Source organism: Lissotriton helveticus, chromosome 2_1 (genome assembly GCF_964261635.1).
Source record: "Lissotriton helveticus chromosome 2_1, aLisHel1.1, whole genome shotgun sequence".
Lineage (NCBI taxonomy): Eukaryota > Metazoa > Chordata > Amphibia > Caudata > Salamandridae > Lissotriton > Lissotriton helveticus.
Genome location: NC_136059.1, coordinates 980,750,033 through 980,769,143, shown reverse-complemented (window position 1 = coordinate 980,769,143; position 19,111 = coordinate 980,750,033). Strand labels below are relative to the sequence as shown.

The window sequence follows — 19,111 nt, the reverse complement described above, 5'->3', positions numbered from 1 at the left end:
GTCAATTGCTCCAGAGACTTCACCGCCCAACCCAATTCTGACTCGAGCTTTCGAGTCAGTATGGAGATAGGCCAGGAAGCCAACAAGAGCCTCATCTAGCCCATAGTTCAGTAGGATTGTCCAGAGTTTGGATCTATTCACCAGATCGAAAGCGGATGAAAGATCCATAAAAGCAAGGTAGGTGGGGGACGATCGGGCACTTATCGATTTATTAATTTGAGATTTAAGCATTGCTCCACTGTCCCCACCCCGCTCCGGAATCCCATCTGGCATGGGTCCAGTAAATGTATGTCTTCAGTCCATTCAAGTACTCTGTTATAAATTACTCGTCCCAGGATTTTTATAGTGTTGTCCAGAAGGGAGATCGGACGATAGTTAGCCGGTTCCGACCTATCTCCCTTTTTGAAGATTGGGACGATATTACTAGTTGCCCAGGTAACGGGCATGGCTGCTGTTGGTAAACTATTAAATAACTAGACAACTGGAAAGCCAATACTGTGACTTCTACTCAACTGAATTAAACTGACCTGCGCGCAAAGAATTAAACTTAGTGCGGGGAAGTGAAACAAATCACAGATTTAATCTCTTTTATTTCGAGGATTTTTTGAAGGAATAGGTTGGTTGAAATTTTACCAAAAACTTGTACAAATACTACACAATACAGAGGACAATATTCATAAAAATGACATTTTGCTTAAAACAAACAATGAAACCACAACAATTAGTGAAAGTGCAATCTTTCATACTAAGTTGATCAACATATGCATACATAACTCACTCTCTCATACACCTCATACATACCAGACTCACTATATAAATGAAATGTCATAAACAGATTGTAGGAAAAATACAAACAATGGAAAAACACCATAGAAACTAGCTTTTCGCAACTGTTAATCAGTTTCTTTTTGCAAAAATAACACAACAAATAATTTGTTCTTATGGTGCGGAAGAATGGTCTACGCGTTTCGAACCCTTAACTATTAGGTGGGGTTCTCATCAGGACCTCAGAACTTGCACGAGAGCTCCACATGCACCAACCGGACGATGACCAGAAGGTGGACGGGGGTAATATGGCCGGATGTTTTTTGTGAGGTTTTGATCGACTGCTTCCTTCGAGGGGGACCCTTGTCTCACGCTCCTCGGGTGGAAATTAAATCACAGGGTTGAAGTTGTAAGGTTTTGATCGACTGCTTCCTTCGAGGGGGACCCTTGTCTCACGCTCCTTGGGTGGGAATTAAATCACAGGGTTGAAGCTTTAGTATGCAGCGCCGGCCATCTCTGTATTGTCCGCGGGATTGCACTTTCACTAATTGTTGTGGTTTCATTGTTTGTTTTAAGCAAAATGTCATTTTTATGAATATTGTCCTCTGTATTGTGTAGTATTTGTACAAGTTTTTGGTAAAATTTCAACCAACCTATTCCTTCAAAAAAATCCTCGAAATAAAAGAGATTAAATCTGTGATTTGTTTCACTTCCCCGCACTAAGTTTAATTCTTTGCGCGCAGGTCAGTTTAATTCAGTTGAGTAGAAGTCACAGTATTGGCTTTCCAGTTGTCTAGTTATTTGCATGAGGCTTGGCCTTACTGTGGGAAGCCCACACCCAGTGTTGTTTTCTCGGTAAACTATTAAAGACATTTAGGAGGATTGGAACCCATAAATCCAAATTATGTTTAATAATTTCAATGGGCAGACCATCAGGGTCGGGCGCCTTGTTTCCAAGGCTCTCGTTTATAGCTATTTTTACTTCGTGGGCCTCAATCTGTAGACCGCGCAATTGCAATTGTCCAGCGATTGGGGTCGACATTTCCTCAGGCGGTACAGCATAAATGTTTGAGAAATGGGTCTCCCAAGCACTGCTGGTTATATTACAGCTAGTCATTGTAAGCTTCTTGCCCATTTCCCTTGTTTTCCTGACCGCGGACCAGAAGGGTCCGCTGCCCCCCAAATTTGCGCTGGTCACTAGTGATTCCCATTGTTCAGATGGTAGGGTAGCCTTTCTGTCCGCTATTTTGGTTTTATACTGTTTCCTGGCTATTTGGATGGTCATTTTACATCTAGGTTTAGTGCCCTTCTTAATTCTTTATTCGCAAGTGAACAGGCTGAGTCAAACCACCTAGGTTCTTTGTCTTCCCTAGGTAGTGAGACTGACAGAAGAGTTTTTATAGTTGAACACAGTTTTTCAAAATCAGCAATTATCAGACTATCAGATTATCAGAACAGACTTACAAAACGGAAACATCTGGCCTTCCCGGATGTCATTTCACTTCTTGCTCATTCTACAGTGCCAATTTTGCATGTGAAGTTTCCAGAGGAACTTCACATGCACAGTGGTGCCAGAGCTTCGAAAATTGGGAGGATGTTGTAATCAGAACTCTGCAGCGACCACGCAAACTCCTTGAACAGGACCTAAGTGTCCTGTCACAAGTGGTAACTGTATGATGAGCAACGAATCCTAATCTTTAGTCTGTTAGGAACCCCTATACAGTATCTCTTTCCACCCCTGCAGGACTTAAAGTGCCTATTTGGTGCCAATATAAGGTGGCATCTTGGGGTGCGAGAGTGACTGATTTCTCTTATTTATGTATTCTGCTTTCCCTTCCACTGCCCTGTCTATAGCTGCTTCCAAAATTAAAGAGATCTGCATGTTGATCCTAGTGTTGCCAATATTGACCTGGCACAATGTCAGTGGATATGCCAACATCTTTCAAAGCATATTTTTACCTCTTGATCAGTGAAAACTGATCCCTCAACCTGACTCTCCTCTAATGCTAGACAGACTGCCTCTTGGCCGGAGAATACTTGCTTAGCTGCTGTGGCTGACAAAATCTGCCCTACTGATCAAAGTCCAAAAGACAACCAAACACACAATCAGTCTTTTCTCATTCAGGTGTTAAGGTATTTATGAGAGGGTTGTTCAGAACCCCCTCGTGGGACCTCCGTACTATCCAAGCAAACCTCATTCCAAACATCATCCTAGTGCAAAAGTAGGTGTAGGTGCATTGCCACTTAATGCAAGAAGAATGGTGAAGGTCAGCTGAGTTCAGAAAGAGTAGGGTTCAAGTGAGAAACAATAGAATCAGTGTTAGTCGAGTGAACCAATGTTCTACACCGTGTGAATGTCCCAATTAACTTATATAGTATCCACAGAATTTGTTGCAAAGAGCAAGGGCCCAGATTCCAGATGTCTGTGCACACAGATGTGCCCTAGCAATCACCAGCACTTCTGCGGGCATGGCAAATTCATAAAAGAACTGGATGATGGATTCCTGAAAACTACACGTGTAAGAAGCAAAACAGACCGGTTGGTTGCAACATGTGATAGTTTCATAGCATTCGTTTGCATGTAAATATGGAGCTCGGATGAACTCAAGGTGAGGATACACGTTGATTTATTTCATTGGCAAGAAACGTGATAAGCAAAATAATAAAAGGGAGTTGACTAATGGGTTTGGGAATGCCACACGTGAGTAGTGATTTTGATGTTGCAATATAATTTCAAGCTGTGATCTCCAGTTATCAAATCGAATGGCACAAATGGTAAATACACTAAATGACCTTTCTTTCATCACAGTGATTGGGTAAGTGATCATTGTTGCTGAAGAAGGTTACGGAGATCACTAAAAAAGTGATTAGTAGAAATCCATTAGCCAACTCTACTTAACCCACTAGGAACTCCTCAGGGCGGTTGTGAAAGTCCACAAGAAGTACGTGAAGGGAAAGTTGCCATGTTCTTCATTGCAAAATATTGCAATGGGCACATCACCTCAGCTATACAGGTCTTATCCAAGCACACCAAAGACTTCTTGAAATAAGCCTGTCGCATCTCTTTTAACCGTGGCCTTAACGGAAAACTTAATCTGGTATAATAGGTCTTGCGTTGCCAGCATCAAAAGAAACATTACAGTTAAAAGAATGTTTGCAAGCTTCAAACCAGCTTTATAAAATGAAAACTATGTAATCGTTTTACAACATAAAATAGAAAGAGCAATGATGAAAAATCATGTAAAAATAGGACATTGAGAAACACTGGAAACAAATGCAGTGGACTTTTGGGGAACACAACCCACATGACTAGAAAAGAAAAGAAACACAACAAATGTTGTTTTTGAAAAATAAGTGACAGTTAAACTGTACCGGGGTCAAAGGTATGCTGTATTGTAAGTGTCCAAAGCTGGAAAATTGTGGTTGGTTAGGCTCAGTCGAATGAGTGATATGTGAACTGTTTTCTGGCACCAAAGGTTCACCAGCTAGATTCGGTCTAAGGGTTCATCTGATAAAGTGTCCATAAGGTCAGATAGTTGCGTGGACCATCGTTGTAGAGTTAATGGACAAACAACAAAAAGCTTCAGGGTAGAGAACATGTCTCTCTGTTAGATTCTAGCTGCAATGTTACCAGATACTCATCCCAGCTTCTCACATTGTTGCGTTTTTAGTGGGAGTCATCCAGCGTCTGTTTTTGTAGTGGGGAGGGCCCCACGACCTTGGATAAAGCTGATGGTAGTGTTCGGGCAGATATTTTAGAGATTAAGAAATCTCTGGCTAGTTTGGGTGCTGCAGATGTTCCATAAGTTCCATTTCATTGCATAAAATTCTCTGGGTTCTTCTGATGCGTGTCAAAAATTGTATTAATATTCTTCTGCATTGACCAGTATTCAGTGAAAAACCGTGCTTAGTGAATGTAAAAAATGTATTTTGTGTACACAAACTTTTATTCTGACTAATCAAGTAAGGCTCAGAAGGCGAGTGCCTCACTCCTCCTGTATACGGTTGGCTAGGCGGCTGAAGGTAAAAAGAGGCTCTTCACTTCCAGGGATGTCCATGGTCTTCCACAGCTTTCAGGTTGCTCAGATTTTTCCACAGGCCTTATTACAATTGAAAGCATTATGGGGGAAACAAATTAAGAAATGCGCATTCTCCGTTTTTTTTAGTTTGGGTAATCATGAAGAAAATCGGTTAATAAATCGGTTAATTAAAAAACAAAATCCTTAAATGTTTTAGGGTGAGGATTGGCATGTTGGGTGTTTTGAGGGGCTGGGTTAGAATTATATTTGAGATTGGGTCATGACTTGAATTTTGGATTATGACTTGAATACATTTAACTTTGAATAAACTCTGGTAAGGGACTGATTTTGGGAAGGGGCAGTGTTTAAAATAGGGGTTAGATTAAGAATCGTCAGATATTCTTACTAATCGTTTTCAGAATGCAGTGTATGTAAAGAGTTTCTCATATTCACTTGTTAATAGCATGTCTTAGTTCATGCATTATTTATTCCATAGATCATCTTCCAGTCTTGTAGGTGAATGATAATGTCTGTATGGTATGTAGATAGGCAAACCAACAAGCTTTGATACCTCACCTCTCCCAGAAGTCTGTTGGGAAGCTGACTTCCGATACCCAGGTACGCAAACTCAGTCCTACTAGTGCATGGGAGAACCAGCTTTTCTTTTTTATTTCAGTAATATAGAAAGCTTCAGTATCCATAACCACAGCAGCGCCAATGGGCCCTGACTGGGCAATAAATTGAGAAAATGTGTACCTGATAGTGGGCTGTGTACATTTTAAGTGTATACATCATGAACCTAAACTAATCTATCCCCACTTTTACAGCTTCGATGTAGTCTGTTTCATGCACCAAAGCTCGCGAGACAACCCATTCACCTTATTGTGCACTTATGTATGCATTTGCTGGTCATGGTTGTAGTGTTGCATCAAAGTTGCCTTTTCAGCATGGTCACTCCAGATTTTTCAACTCTTCGTGTTTTTGCTGTCTTTAGGACTCTGTGCACTTTACCACTGCTAAAAAATAGTAAAGTGCCATCGCTACCTGTGTAAGTCATCCATCCTAACCATGAAAGGCCCTGTGACTTCCACTTAGTGAGGTCCGATCTGGTCATGGTGAGTAGGTGCCCGTAATTATGCTCCATGGTGACAAGGAGTGTGGGAAACATCTGTAGACCTAGGTATAGGACCCCATCCTCTGCCCACTGAAACGGAAATTGGTTGCGAAGACTGGTTCTTTCAGGCTCCTGGAGGGTCAGGTCCAGGATCAAAGATTTCTGTGGGTTGATTTTGAAGCTTGACGCTCTCCCAAACTCAGATAGCTCTGTCAAGGCGGCCTCCAGAGAGTTAGATGGATCCACGGGGGTCATGATCTTGTGCTCCCTCCCTTCTATCTGGATCCCTGTCACCTTCGCATTGGCCCTTATTCTTTCCACCAGCATCTCCACGTAGAGCTCAAAGAGGATAGGAGACAAGAAATAGCCCGGTCTGGTCCCTTGCCCTATTGGGAAAGTGGGCGACTGCACACCATTGACACAAATACTAGCCTGGGGGGCTGTGTAACAAGATTGCACCCTGCTGTGGAAGCGTGGCCCAAGTCCCACATGCTCCATCACCCGATATAGATACGGCCAGTGCACGTGATCGAAGGCTTTCCCTGCATCGATAAACAGAACAAGTGCTGGGATCCGGGAGCGCTGCGTTTTGTCCAATAAGTCACAATGCCTCTTTGTGTTGTCGCTGCATCCTCACTCCAGGGTGAACCTGGCCTGGGTGGGGTCGACCAGACCTTGCATCTAGGGTGCCAACCAATGTGCCAGTACACTAGTGAAAATATTCGCATCCACGTTTAACAGGGAGGTCGGGTAGTAGGAGGTGCAACTTTCGGGGTCTTTGCCTTGCTTGGGAAGCACTGTGATGGAAGTCAGTCGCATTGAGTGTGGCAGTGCTCCTCGTTTATAAATGGAGTTGAATACATGCGTGAGAATCGGGCCAGATGGGAGGTAAAAGTTTTGTAAAATTCCCCTCTATAGCAGTCGGAGCCTGGCGCTCTGTGTCATTGCAGCTAAGGTATAGCGGTGAGCACCTCATGTATAGTGATGTCCTTTTCCAGGGTAGTGTACACGGGCGCCCCTACATCTGGGAGGTATACTTGGGCCAGGTATGTCGCCATGTCCTCACCCTGTAAGGATTCCGCGGTGTAAAGAGTCCTATAAAATGCTCCAAAGGCATTCGCAATGCCGTCGTCTGTTTTGCAGATGGAGCCATCTGCCCCTTATATTTTAGATAACCACCGTTCCATGACCTGTGCCCGGAGGCGGTGTGCTAGCATACGTCCCACCTTATTGCCCCCAGCATAGTATTTCTGGCACAGTCGTAGTAAAGCGTACTCTGCCCTTCTCATCTGTATGGCGTCAAATGTTTTCAGATAGCTGTCAGTTGGCGGAGGACCGCCACAGTCCCCACTGTGCATGTGCCTTCTAGGCGGCGACGCTTATCCTGCCTCTCCCTGTTATATCCTGTCGCAATTCAAACAAAGTGGCCCCGAAGGACCACCTTTAACGTCTCCCACAATGTGGCTATGTCAGTCTCTGGAGTATCGTTGAACTCCAGGAAGGAAGTCGATGCTCCTAGGGTGGTCGCTCATACTTTGTTGTATGTGAGAAGTTTTGTATTAAGGTGCCAGCGACGAGGTGTTGTCGACTGCGCACTAGGACGGAAGCACAGATTAATGATGGAGTGGTCAGAAAGATTGGCTACGCCTATGTCTGCGGCTATTGTGTACCTCATTATCCCTGAGGTTGTGAGGAAGTAACCAATGCATGTGTATGTTTGGTGAGCTGCTGAGAAAAATGTGTGGTCTGCTTCCGTGGGATGTGGGTGGTGCCAAATGTCAGTTAGCCCTGCTTTGTCCAGCAAACCCTTAGTGCCAGGCCTGCATCTGGCTATGAGGAGGCAGGATGGTGCCCAGGATCAAGGCCCAGTTAAAGAGCAGAGTGTATCGGGGCGGGCAGTCCACCACTAGTGGGTGCAGAAAGCCGCAATCCAGCGCCCTCGCCTCCGAATCTGGCCTTTTGATCCAGGAGGGGACTGGTGCAGACCTCCAGGCCCTATCTCACCACACCCCCAATGTTCCCGGGCCTGCCGGACGATAAAGGGGGGGGGGAGGGAGGGGCGAGACACACTCCCAAGACCCAGAGCTACCCCTGCGGAGGGGCTCTGCTGCTTGCTGAGGTAGGACGGGCTGGACCCCTAGATGTGGACCGCAGTGCGCCACAGACATCGGCCCTCGTCAAAGCCCCCCGGGGCGAGCAGGGCACAAGTACCGATGGTGCTGCGCCGCACAGTCCGCCCCGTGCGCTATGGGCCCGGGTCTCTGAGATCCAGCTGCAGTCGGAGGAGAAACATAGGGGAGGTGAGACGGCTGCACCCGGCCTCCTGGCCCAAACACTGTTGCCTTCACGCTCCCACACGTGTTGCACAGCATGCTGCTGGCACCGCTGCTCTCCGGCCGGCCCCGGAGAGAGTCACTCGCCGCCACCAATGCCGGTTCAATGTCTATCGTGAGGGGCGGCCAGACAACCGCTGTTCAACCAGTGTCCGGGCACCAGGGCAACAGGAGCAGGCGACGTCCTGGCTTGCCTGAGCCAAAGGCATCCGCACGCCACCAGACTGCTCCGTACCAGCTGGCCAGGTCTCCGTCAACTCTCATCACTGCTGGGCACTTCAACGTGGTCCCGCTGGTATCCTGCGGGTGAATGACAGCTGCTACTGGGTCAGGGGGCGATGTTGATGCTGGCCCTAAAAAAACGGCGGAGCTCCAAGACGGGCGTCCTACTCTGCCACCATCTTGGACACGCCCCAGAGTAAAAAACTTTTACTGGGACAACCCGCACAGTGTATGTGACGTCTGCTCCATCATGGTCAGCCTGAATTTAGGCCTTGGTCTAGGTCCACTTTGAACTGATGTCTTTCCAAAGTGTTTGATATTGTCAGACACTTCTTGCCGTAAAACTTTTAAAATCGTCATGTCCTGTCCCCCTTAACCTATTCTGATCATGTATGTTTTTCTATTTTTCTAAATTGGTTTGGGTATTCATTGTGTTGTATTATTTACTTTAAAATTGTTGGTACTGCTTGAACTTAGCATTCGTTTCTCTGTGAAGTGCCTGACGCTTGTGCCCTAGCTTGCAGGTGCTGAGCAGATTGTCTCAGAACGGTGTTTTGATCTAACCAGAGTGAGTTTGTTGAGTTGGTAGGGGTGCCTCCTCCCAAATCAATAACCCAATTTCTGACCGTTAATTTCAAAAGCAAGACTTCACAGGAAGTAGGCATAAATGCTAATTTCTAGAAGAATCGAACAGCGTTTTGCTCCACAGTTGTGCTTTGTGTCAACCCCCACTTGCCCCCAAGTCAGTTAGCAAAATGTCTGTTTGCAGTACATACAGTCTCTGTTCATTATTAATATTTTATAAGAGACAGTGCATGGATTCAAATGTATTTTAATTGGAGTAGAAGACAATGCAAGGATGATTAATAATGCATTGCACTCAGCTAAATGGGAGTTGGGAGTAGTGACTTGCAAGGTTCACACTTTGAGCACCTCTGGCTGTCAGGAGGGTGGGTACCTTTGGTGTTTGCTACACTGCAAACGATGCTATTGGAATAAATGAAGCAGGCATTGTTGCTAATGTGGCGTTGGATACTTAAATGTTCATTATTTTGATAAAATGTGAACTGCAGTTTTGCCACTTGCAGGAAAGCAGGGTATGTACCATATGTGATTTCTCAACATCCCTCCTACCTGGGTCTCCCGGTTGTGACCCTACACTCCATCTTCTTCTAGGCACTTTATGGATTTGTCAACCCTGAGGTCGCGGAAGCCTCCATTCTGGACGCAGTGCTTCTTTCTCGAAGTGGGAGCTATGCCTGGTGGTTTGCGTGAACTCTGACTGCTCAGACATACAATTTGCAACCGGGGAATGGCAGGGGAGCGGACTATTGAGTGAAACTGGGAGTTGAAGGCAAGCTGCCCTGTAGTTGGTTTCATGGGTGTGCGTGCGCCTTTAATAGTGGAAAAGCCTTTTTAGGGAAGTATTCAAGTGACGTGTAGTACAGCGCGTTTTCCTACAGTAAGATGAATCACCAGCAGGAAAAAAGGCCTCCGCGGCGCAGTCTGTGCTTGGAAATAGCTGAAATGTTTGAGTGAGAGGCCGTGGCACTGCGAGCACGGCGATGCCAGAGTAGACCGCGGGAGGTGGCGGTGTTCGCAGCACGCTCTGCATCCCTGCCTAAGAGCCCTGCCTCCGGGGGCTGCTAGAAACACAGACTTCGCCGAAGAAGGCTTCGAGGAGAGGTGTACTGCTCGCACGTTGCTTTCCAGGTGCCGGTGTTCATCGGCTTGGAGCTGTCTGTGTGTGCTTGTGAGCTGGCATGCAGAAAAAAACTCTAACGAGGAAGACGCTTTTGCTGAAGAAGTCTTTCATCCTGAGAAGTAATACAGTTTTTGCGGGCAGGTAAGGTGCTAACGATCTTGCATCCATCGTGGAAACATTTGCTAGCTGCAAAGTTAGTTAAACACGTTCATATTATCTGTGTTTTCTTCTGTTTGTTAAGCTCTGCTACTAAACGCTATGCGGCTGTAGTTGCATGTTTGTTTTCATCAGTTGAAACCCTTTAGAAGTCGATAATCGGTGTGATAGATTACTTGGCCTCATTTCCAGGTACGCTGTATGTGTGCCACGATAGTTAAAAGAACAGAGGATGCAAATCTATTTTTTCATGGGGCAGACAAAAGGCAGAGTTGTCGTGTTTTTTTGTTTTACTTAAGTTTAGCGTAGCTGTTGGTGCTACCGCAAAAAGTAAGTTGCCTTTAGGAGAGTTTCCATTTCAGAAGCGGCAATGCGTTTATAGTAGTATTATTGCCGCAGTTATAATGCCACAACAGGAATGGTCTTCCCATTTGTACCGCAGCTTTCTGTCCATGTCCGCATTGGGATAGGATGTGGCGTAACGACCACAGCTGCCGACTGTGGAACTGGGTTCAAGTATCTGCATTGGCTCAACTTCCTGTGATTCTGGGCAAATCATTGATTCTCCAGGTGCATAAAAAAGTATTTGTATAATGCAACTGGTGCTTATGTAAAGTGCTCCAATACCTTTGGTTCGAGTTCGCGCAATATAAACCCGCAAACAAATGTCCCTGTTCATGCCACTGTGCAGTTATGGCAGTGGAAGATGCATGGCAGCATCGATTGCAGCGTCGGCCGTCCCATCACAGCACTGACAGTTCATTATGGCCGAGGCGGTTCCTTGCAGAGCGGCCTTCCGTCGAATCACTCAAGCGGCAGTTGGCTGAACAGCCAGAACTCTTGATCTGTTTGGGGTTCATTGGATTCTTGACTGCTGAACCACAGACGAAGGGAGGTCGGTCCAGTGATTGAGTTATCAAGAATGTTTGCTTCAGTTTGGGTCTTGTGCCGCGAGTGCTGTTTTCGTGTCTACTTTGAGTTTATAACACCGGCCTTACCAAGTCATGAAAAAAATAATTTTAGAGCTATTAAAAAGCTTTTTTGGGGGAGTAATCTCCAGTTCGTGTAATCCGCAGGCGCGTTTGCAGGAAAATCACAACTAAAGTAAAGCGCGAGTGCGTCTTGCTCTCGAGCGCCTCGCGGTTCTCCTGGCAGACGTCATCATCAACTACCGTGCAACGCGGCTGTGACGCTGCGTAGTACGTGGTGTCACGAGGGCAGACGTCATCAAGTAACTACCCTGTTACGAGGGTAAAATCCAGCGACCGAGAAGAACTATAGAAACTCGTGAGGTTAAAGTGTTGTTGTTCTTACTTTCAAGGCAAAGCATGCTGATTACAGACAAGGTGACAGCAGGAACGTGCTTCGTGTGTAGTTACGCCTTGCTCTCGTGCCAAGGGCACGGTGCCCCACCAGAACCCTCAGATAAACATGTCGGTGCTTGGGTGCGGCGTGAGATATGCAGGGAGAATGGGAGTGAGGTGGAGCTACAATAACAAAGGACGTCACACCGCAATCTGACAGGGAAAGAAAGGTTAGTGGGAGGGGGTGAGCACTGATTATTTGGAAGGGTGGCAAATTATACTGTTCGCACGCTGCTTTTTGTTTCCCACAGCTATTCGCTTTGTATTTTTTAAATTTATCAATGCACTGAAAAAGAGGCGGCCTGATGGGAGAGGTTTGTGTATTTCCAAAACCCCGTGTTGTGATTCTGTTTTACATATGACCACAGTTGACTTATTTCACTAGAGCACTTTTATTAAATAGCGACATGACTGCACTGTACAGTATGAAGAGGTACACGGAATACATTTCAAAAGTATGCATACTGGGGTTGCAGCGATGGCTACAAAGCACAGCATCCAGGTGTACGCATATTGTGTAGGGGCAACCAGTACACCATGTCTGCTGAGCCTCGTCGCGCCATATGTACTCATGAACTGATATTGAAATCAGTGGGCTACACTACACTCAACATGCTGTATATTGAAAGCCATTCTGAAAGATAAGATGAGCAATTAATAGCTTCAGGGGTGTGGAATTTATTAAAATATCTGCTTGTCCATGGGGCAGGTTGCTTCATAAATCTACTTGTCCTGTAACAAAATCCACTTGTCCCTTTGGTGCCATGTAGTGCTGCCACACATTATGGCAGCAATCTCATAGTGAGTAATAGATTAGTTGTAAAAAGTAATATCCAACATGAAATAGAATTGGGTCCAATAACAAGAAAAGCCAGTGCTGAGGGCCTTTATAATGTAGGAGCTTCCACACTGGCTGCAGCAAGATCAATAGTCCCCAGATTCAAGCAGAAATAATATTCAGCCCCATGAGCCTTCTCTCTTACGTTAGTTCACGTCATGTCTTTAAACTATAGGCGTTATAACTTGAAACAGATCTGTAAGCCCCAATGTCACTGCAGGAGCACTCTCCATAGCAAAAAACGAAATAAGCTGGAACTGTGAGGAAGAATTCTTGTCTGGTGCAGACATGGCATATCACAAATTCCACAGCACTTATTACCAGAGATGCCTTTTCCGATCAGGTGGTTTTGAAGACTCGCTAGAACATTTACTTGAAGAATACAGCAGAGGGGACCTGCACTAGTGCGAGAGAGCAAGCATGTATATAGAGCACATGCATTAAGGCATCCCTAAATATGGCAGATACGGCCAGTAAATAAATGACAACAGAGTTTCTGTCTTCCTTATAGAGGCTAACTATGACACATTTGATCAAGTGTTGGAGATACCTTGGAAAGTTTTGAAGAATATTCAGAAACAACAACATTGATGCGCTGCCTGCAAAAAATAAACTCATTTGTAATGGTTATCCCTTCTGAGCACAGATTTCTAGGGCAGGAATACTTTGGTATTCCAGCCTACAAACACCAGCATCAGCCTAGCTCTAGTCAAGACCTGACAACTTTGTGGCACCATACCACCGCAAAACAGTGATAAAAGGCATAGCCAACCTCAGTAGGATTGGTACTTTTATGCTGTAACTGCCCCTTAGTTCTTCCATAACCATGTGATTCCTGATGGGGGTATACAGAGTTAATTCCATCAAAGGTGGCAGGGCATAGACTAACTGGTGGGTGGGTAGGCCGTGTGATGCTTCTACTGTATAGAATTCCTGAAAAGCCAAGACATACACACCTGGAACTAAAACTTTAACTGTATGAATATGAATGACCGTGGATGTGATATTGATGCACATGATATTGATGCACATGGTATACACCATTGATGTAAAGTTAGCCGTTATATTGAAACCAATAAATATGATTGGAGGAAAGAAGCAAACAGACACAATGGCTCAAACAACAATGTCCCATCACACAAAAGAGTTCACAGTGTGTACTCTTTTCTGCTTTCTCAGTCTCAGTAGTGACTGTTTGAAATTGGCTCTTGGGCCATTAAATCATTGCACACTGAAACAGAATTCAAGAATATAATGTTTGTTTTTTGCTAGTTATCAAATCTTCAAGCTTCTTTTTAGGTCTCGGCTAAGCGCGCGGAAGCGCGTTCTCGCCGAGAACCTATTGTGGCCGTGTCTGCTTCCCAGGAGACAATCCTGGCCACGCGCATCGCCTTGGAGGCGATTTGAAACTGCCACGCGCACGCGAACGCGCGCTGTGGCCAGGCGCTGTCTCCCTGGGAAGCTCAAAACACTACACACGCATGCGCATACACACAGACACACACACAAGGGCACACGCACGCACATACATACAGAGACACATACACACGCGCGCGCACACACATACACGCGCACACACACAAGTGCACCGAGGCGTCCACCGTAACCGTCGTACACATACATACACACACGAGCATACACACACACACACACACACACACGTGCACCAAGCCCCCCCAGCCCTTTGGAACTTACCTGGCCAATCTCGGGGGACTCTGCTCTCAACACGCGGCGCGCAACCTCCTGCTGGCGGCCCCGGGGCTCTCCACCGCTCACAGGAGCCCCGGGCCGCGAAACGCATTGACTCCGCCTGCCTCCTCTTCCGGTCCGGACGCGGCCCTGCCCCCGTCACAGGCGACCTTGCCTGACTTCCGGTGCGGCGGGATTCCGGGGGCATTTTCTGACAAGAGCACTTATCCATGCTGGCTGGACTCCATTTGATTCTTTTTGTTAACTGGCCCATGTTTAAATCAAGAGAGCAGCCTGCTAATTTGTAATTTGTAATTCTTGTGCGTCATTGCTCCTATGTTGATATCTATGGAAATGGGGAGGTGGTCACACACTTGTTTGCTGGACCTTACAGGTTATTTGTTTTTTTAGCAGGTCTTTACTTAAAAAGATATATGTCTTTGAAATTGTGAATTGATTTGCACCCTTTGGTCCTTTCTAAATTGGATTATTCCAGGTCAAATTCTTTGAGGCAAGCTTGTAATAAGGTTTGTTGATGGTCGCCCTGGGTTGCCTAACACTGGCCCATGTCTCGTGTGTTAAAGACTCCAACCACTATGCACTTGTGCATCAGTTGCTCATATAAGAATGTTTTTACTTGTTCAATGATGTTCTTGATATTGGCCCTTTTTACATTACATTGAGCTATTGGCATTGTAAATGACAATGCCATTCATTTATATGTTTTAAAAACAAAACCATAAATAAAAATAATGTCATGAGCAATGCCAATAGCTCTAACTTTATCAATGCCGAGACCATTGCATTGTAAATGCTTGTTTTGCTTTTTGGTATTACGTCAAAACTATAAGTAGTCACCAATGGGCACATGCATCATTGTAGGTAATTGCTATTCCATAATTGCGATTATTAAGGAATTGCAATTATGGAATCGCAATTGACTATGCATGTAGGTTTCGCTAAAATATTAGCAATTCCTACATATTCCTAAATTGCGATTCGCAATTGAGGAATAGCTTCCCATTCATTCCCTTGGGCCTAGGAATGAATGGGAATTGCTTGTGCAATTTGCAAGTACCAAATAGGTTCTCGCAAATTGTGCATGCAATTTCAAGGGTGCAAGGGGGCCAAAAGGCCAACCTGATGCACCCCTGAAATTTGCATGTGATCACTTGTTGCACGCACACATGCCTCAAGGGCGAGTGTGTGTGTGCGCGCAGCATGGAACTATGAAAAATGCACTTTTGTGCTTGGGTTGATGCATCCCAAATGCAAAAACACAGGTCTTAAAGAGGCAGATTCGCAGAATCTGCCCCTTTGCGTCTGGCATTTACAATGATGCATGTGCCCCCAAATTTCTATCAGTGGTAGAACCTCATCAATGGCACATAGCCACATATGTATACCCATTACTGGACAATTGCTTGATGAAAGAGACTTATGTTCAATAATGTCACATGGACACAAATGAGACCTTCACACATTTTTCTTTATTTGGGATTCAAACTCCGTGTGCAAAAGTCATGTCTGAGCACTCACTTAATGAAAACTCTGTGGGGCAGGCTTAAACTCACGAAGTAAGGTGGGAATTCTACAAACAATAGAACATAGTGTTTCAATGCATGATTACTCTATCATGCATTGTGATCTCTAAAGTAAAGAGCAGTGATGAAGCTGGGAATAACGTAATTAATTTGTTACCGCATGTGAGGATACATTGGAGTCCAGTGCAATAGTAAATTGACAGTTAATCATTTGTCGACACTGATTTGACACTTCGCAATAAGCCCTCCGTTTTCTTACCGCATCTTAGGTCTTTTTGCCAATACCATGGGAGTCGAACAATGACTTGGGGGTTGTAGTGCCTTTCAGTCAGGTTTTAATTAAGATTGATGCCTTTGACGTCTAGTTTTATTTAACCTGATCACTGCCATTTATGACAGTTTTAGTGTAAAATTGTAGTTCTTTTGATGCCCTCATTGATTACTTCTTGTCAGTGACACATGCCTTCGTAGTAGAAGTTAGTGTTGTTTAAAGAAAATTCTTACCATGCTTCTAATATTATGATTTGTGGCTCATATGTAAACACAGTGAACTGTTTTGATGTGAATATGCAGTCCTCCTAATGTGATTAGTAAGTGGTTTTAATGTATTGTACGAAGACTGTGCTTTTTGTCCCGCTGCAGTTTTGCAATAGGGGCAATAATAAAACAGAGTATCTCTCATATTCGAGACATACTATTTTTGTTTGGGAAGAGGGATATATATTTTTGGATCACCAAATGCTTTTTTACAAAGTTCTCACTCATTAATGTTTCTCCTTTCACCTATTAGTATTTAACTTCTCATTCGTTGCTATCCTGCCCCTGTTTTTTTATTTAGTTGTTTTTCACTGCATAGTTGCTTTGCCAAGTGCTTTTTTCTAGACAACCTCCCTCTTATTGATTAACCTAATTTCTTCCTCCTAGTCACTGTTTCTTTCTAAGCAGTCTGTCCACTTCCTCATGTTAAACATCCACTTACAACCATGCAAGGGGGATCTGCATAAAAATAGGATATCTTGTTTATAATGCAGACAATTTGTAACCAAAAGTGGGGCAGAAGCTTCTTAGTGCCAGTAGCTAAAATAGGCGTTCCTTCGTCAAAATCAGCCAATGGAGCTTGCCAGCAACCTTTTCACTTTGGTCTCAAATCCTTTTGGATAACATTTTAATTCTGAAGTAGTTTCTCGATATTGGGACATATCGAGTTACTGGTAAACTCTCCTGTAGTATTGGAGGTGGGAGATACCCTTTCAGCTTGAGGGACCATCTAGCAGTATCTTTTAGAATCCTTCTTCAAAAGGGAATAAAACGGTTGCAGCGCAAGCCCAGAGAAGTTGGAGTAAAATCTCCTCCAAAGATATGGAACGAGCACTCAGTGTAGCATTGGTGAAGAATAACAGTTCACAGGAATTTATGGCGGAGGATTTTAATATATGGGTGACTGCCACTATTGAACTTGTTTCTATTAAAAACAAGACTGGTACTAGAACTAAAGCTCCCGCACCCTGGTACTCAGATGAGCTAAAATACATAAGGCGGAAATGTCAGAGGCAAGAAAAGTGGTGGAAGGTAACACTCTCTTCTGAGGAAAAATGCAAACAGAAAAAGACGATTCTCATGTACAAGTGCTCCATTGTAGCTGAAAAATCCTCATATTATGTTAAAAAAAAAAGATCTGCCAGCAATAACCCCAACAAACTCTTCAAAGTGGTTAAAGAATTCTCCACTCCCCCCAGTCCAGCAAGCATTGGAGAATTCCCAATTTTTCTGCACCAATTTTGCAGCTCTCGCCTCAGTATAGTGGGAGAGGATATTGATGATCAGCCTTCCACCATAACAATGTACACTTTTTCAATATCCAACAATCTGGTGTCAGCTGCAGAAAAATTCAAAATCTGTATGACTTATATTAGCACCTGGATAAAGGCGAAATGTCTGAAGTTAAATGCTGAAAAGGCTTAGATCTTGGTCTTTGGGGCACACCATTTCATGTGGTTAGAATTATTGTGCACAGAGATGTGCGGTCCATCACCTACTCCTGTTTCTGCATAAAAAATTTCGGTGTCATTTTTGATAATACCCTTACTTTTTACTCTTAGGGCAATAGGACTGTGAGTTCATTTTTTTAAATTAAAATGCTGAATTCCGAGTAGCAGCAGTTATTACATTAGTCACTTCACGTTTAGACTATTTGAATGCACTATACCTAAATATCAATAACCCACCTTCAACAAACTACAGGTTATTCAAAATTCGGCAGCCCGCTTGGATGTGGATGTACCTAAACAACTTTGTCAGGGAAGGGTTGCGCTCCCTCCACTGGCTGCCAGTTAGGAAACGGTTGACTTTAAAAACTCTCTGTATGGTCCATTTGGCCCTTCACCTCTAGGGGCCAGTATCTCTGAGGACAGCATTCCACTGGTACACCCCTAAGAGACAGCTCAGATCCTCCACTTTGAGGAAGGTGAACATTTTGAGATTTCAGAGAGCCAGATGGAGTGGTCGTTCCTTTTCTGTAGCAGCGGCTAAATTGTGGAACACGTTGCCCCTCCATATTGCTAGTTTAATCTCCTATATGAATGAATGAATGAATTGAAACAAATACATTCATTCATTCATCGCCTATATGACCTTCCGCAAGCAATTGAAAGCTTGGCTTATCTCCCATCCTTGATCACAGTGGTATGTTTTTTCTCTCAGCAGTCCCTTTTACCTGGTGGCAGCTCTGATGACCATGGGCATAGTGCGCTTTACAAACCTAAAAATACAAATTTATTGTGGTAGTTGCAAAGTACTACCACGTTTTGCCACTCACTCTCAATTACTCCCCTGTCTTTCGTCTGCCTTTCCTCATTGCATCGTCATTGAGGATTAACAATAATTTTCCTTGCATGCTCCCACTCTATTCTTCTTGAAAATGTTCTGACCTCATCTCTGTAGTTCATTATAAAAATTGGCAATTTATAGTTTGAACGTGAGGCCTAATACAAGATTGGAACCATTAGCATATGTTTTGAGCTTAAAGCCAGAATTTCCTCATTTGACAAATACATCTTAAAGCAATTTTAAAATGCATATGGAAATGCTGATGGTGGAGATCTGAGCACCTAATGGTAACTTCTGGTTGATGTTCATTATTTTGTTCACCAAGCTAGAAAATTGTGACGTTTTATCATTAAAAAATGGGATTGCTCTCTGACACTGCTGTCGGAAGCAAGGACTCAGCCTTTTAACAATTACTGATTCACACCAAAGTATTCCATTTGCTCGTGATTTGAATGTCGATTTATTTCAGTTTTAAAAAGATTGTTTATTATTCAAATTGTATTTGGCCTAGACTCTCTGTTTTAGTTCTTCTGCAG

At 44.2% G+C, this 19,111-nt stretch overlaps 1 protein-coding gene across 5 annotated transcripts in view; it reads left to right on the top strand.

Annotated features, from left to right (window-relative positions):
• The window catches only part of KANK1 (KN motif and ankyrin repeat domains 1), an 835,542-nt gene that overhangs the window by 469,778 nt on the left and 346,653 nt on the right, over window positions 1-19,111 (top strand). The window contains exon 1 of one of the 5 annotated variants that reach the window (XM_078675729.1): window positions 9,967-10,299. The exons of 3 other annotated variants lie outside the window; for them this stretch is intronic. The gene's annotated coding sequence lies outside the window, so the exon portion shown is untranslated. Of the gene's footprint in view, window positions 1-9,966; window positions 10,300-11,601; window positions 11,849-19,111 lie in introns of those variants that run through there. One more of the 5 variants, XM_078675730.1, reaches the window with a different exon arrangement.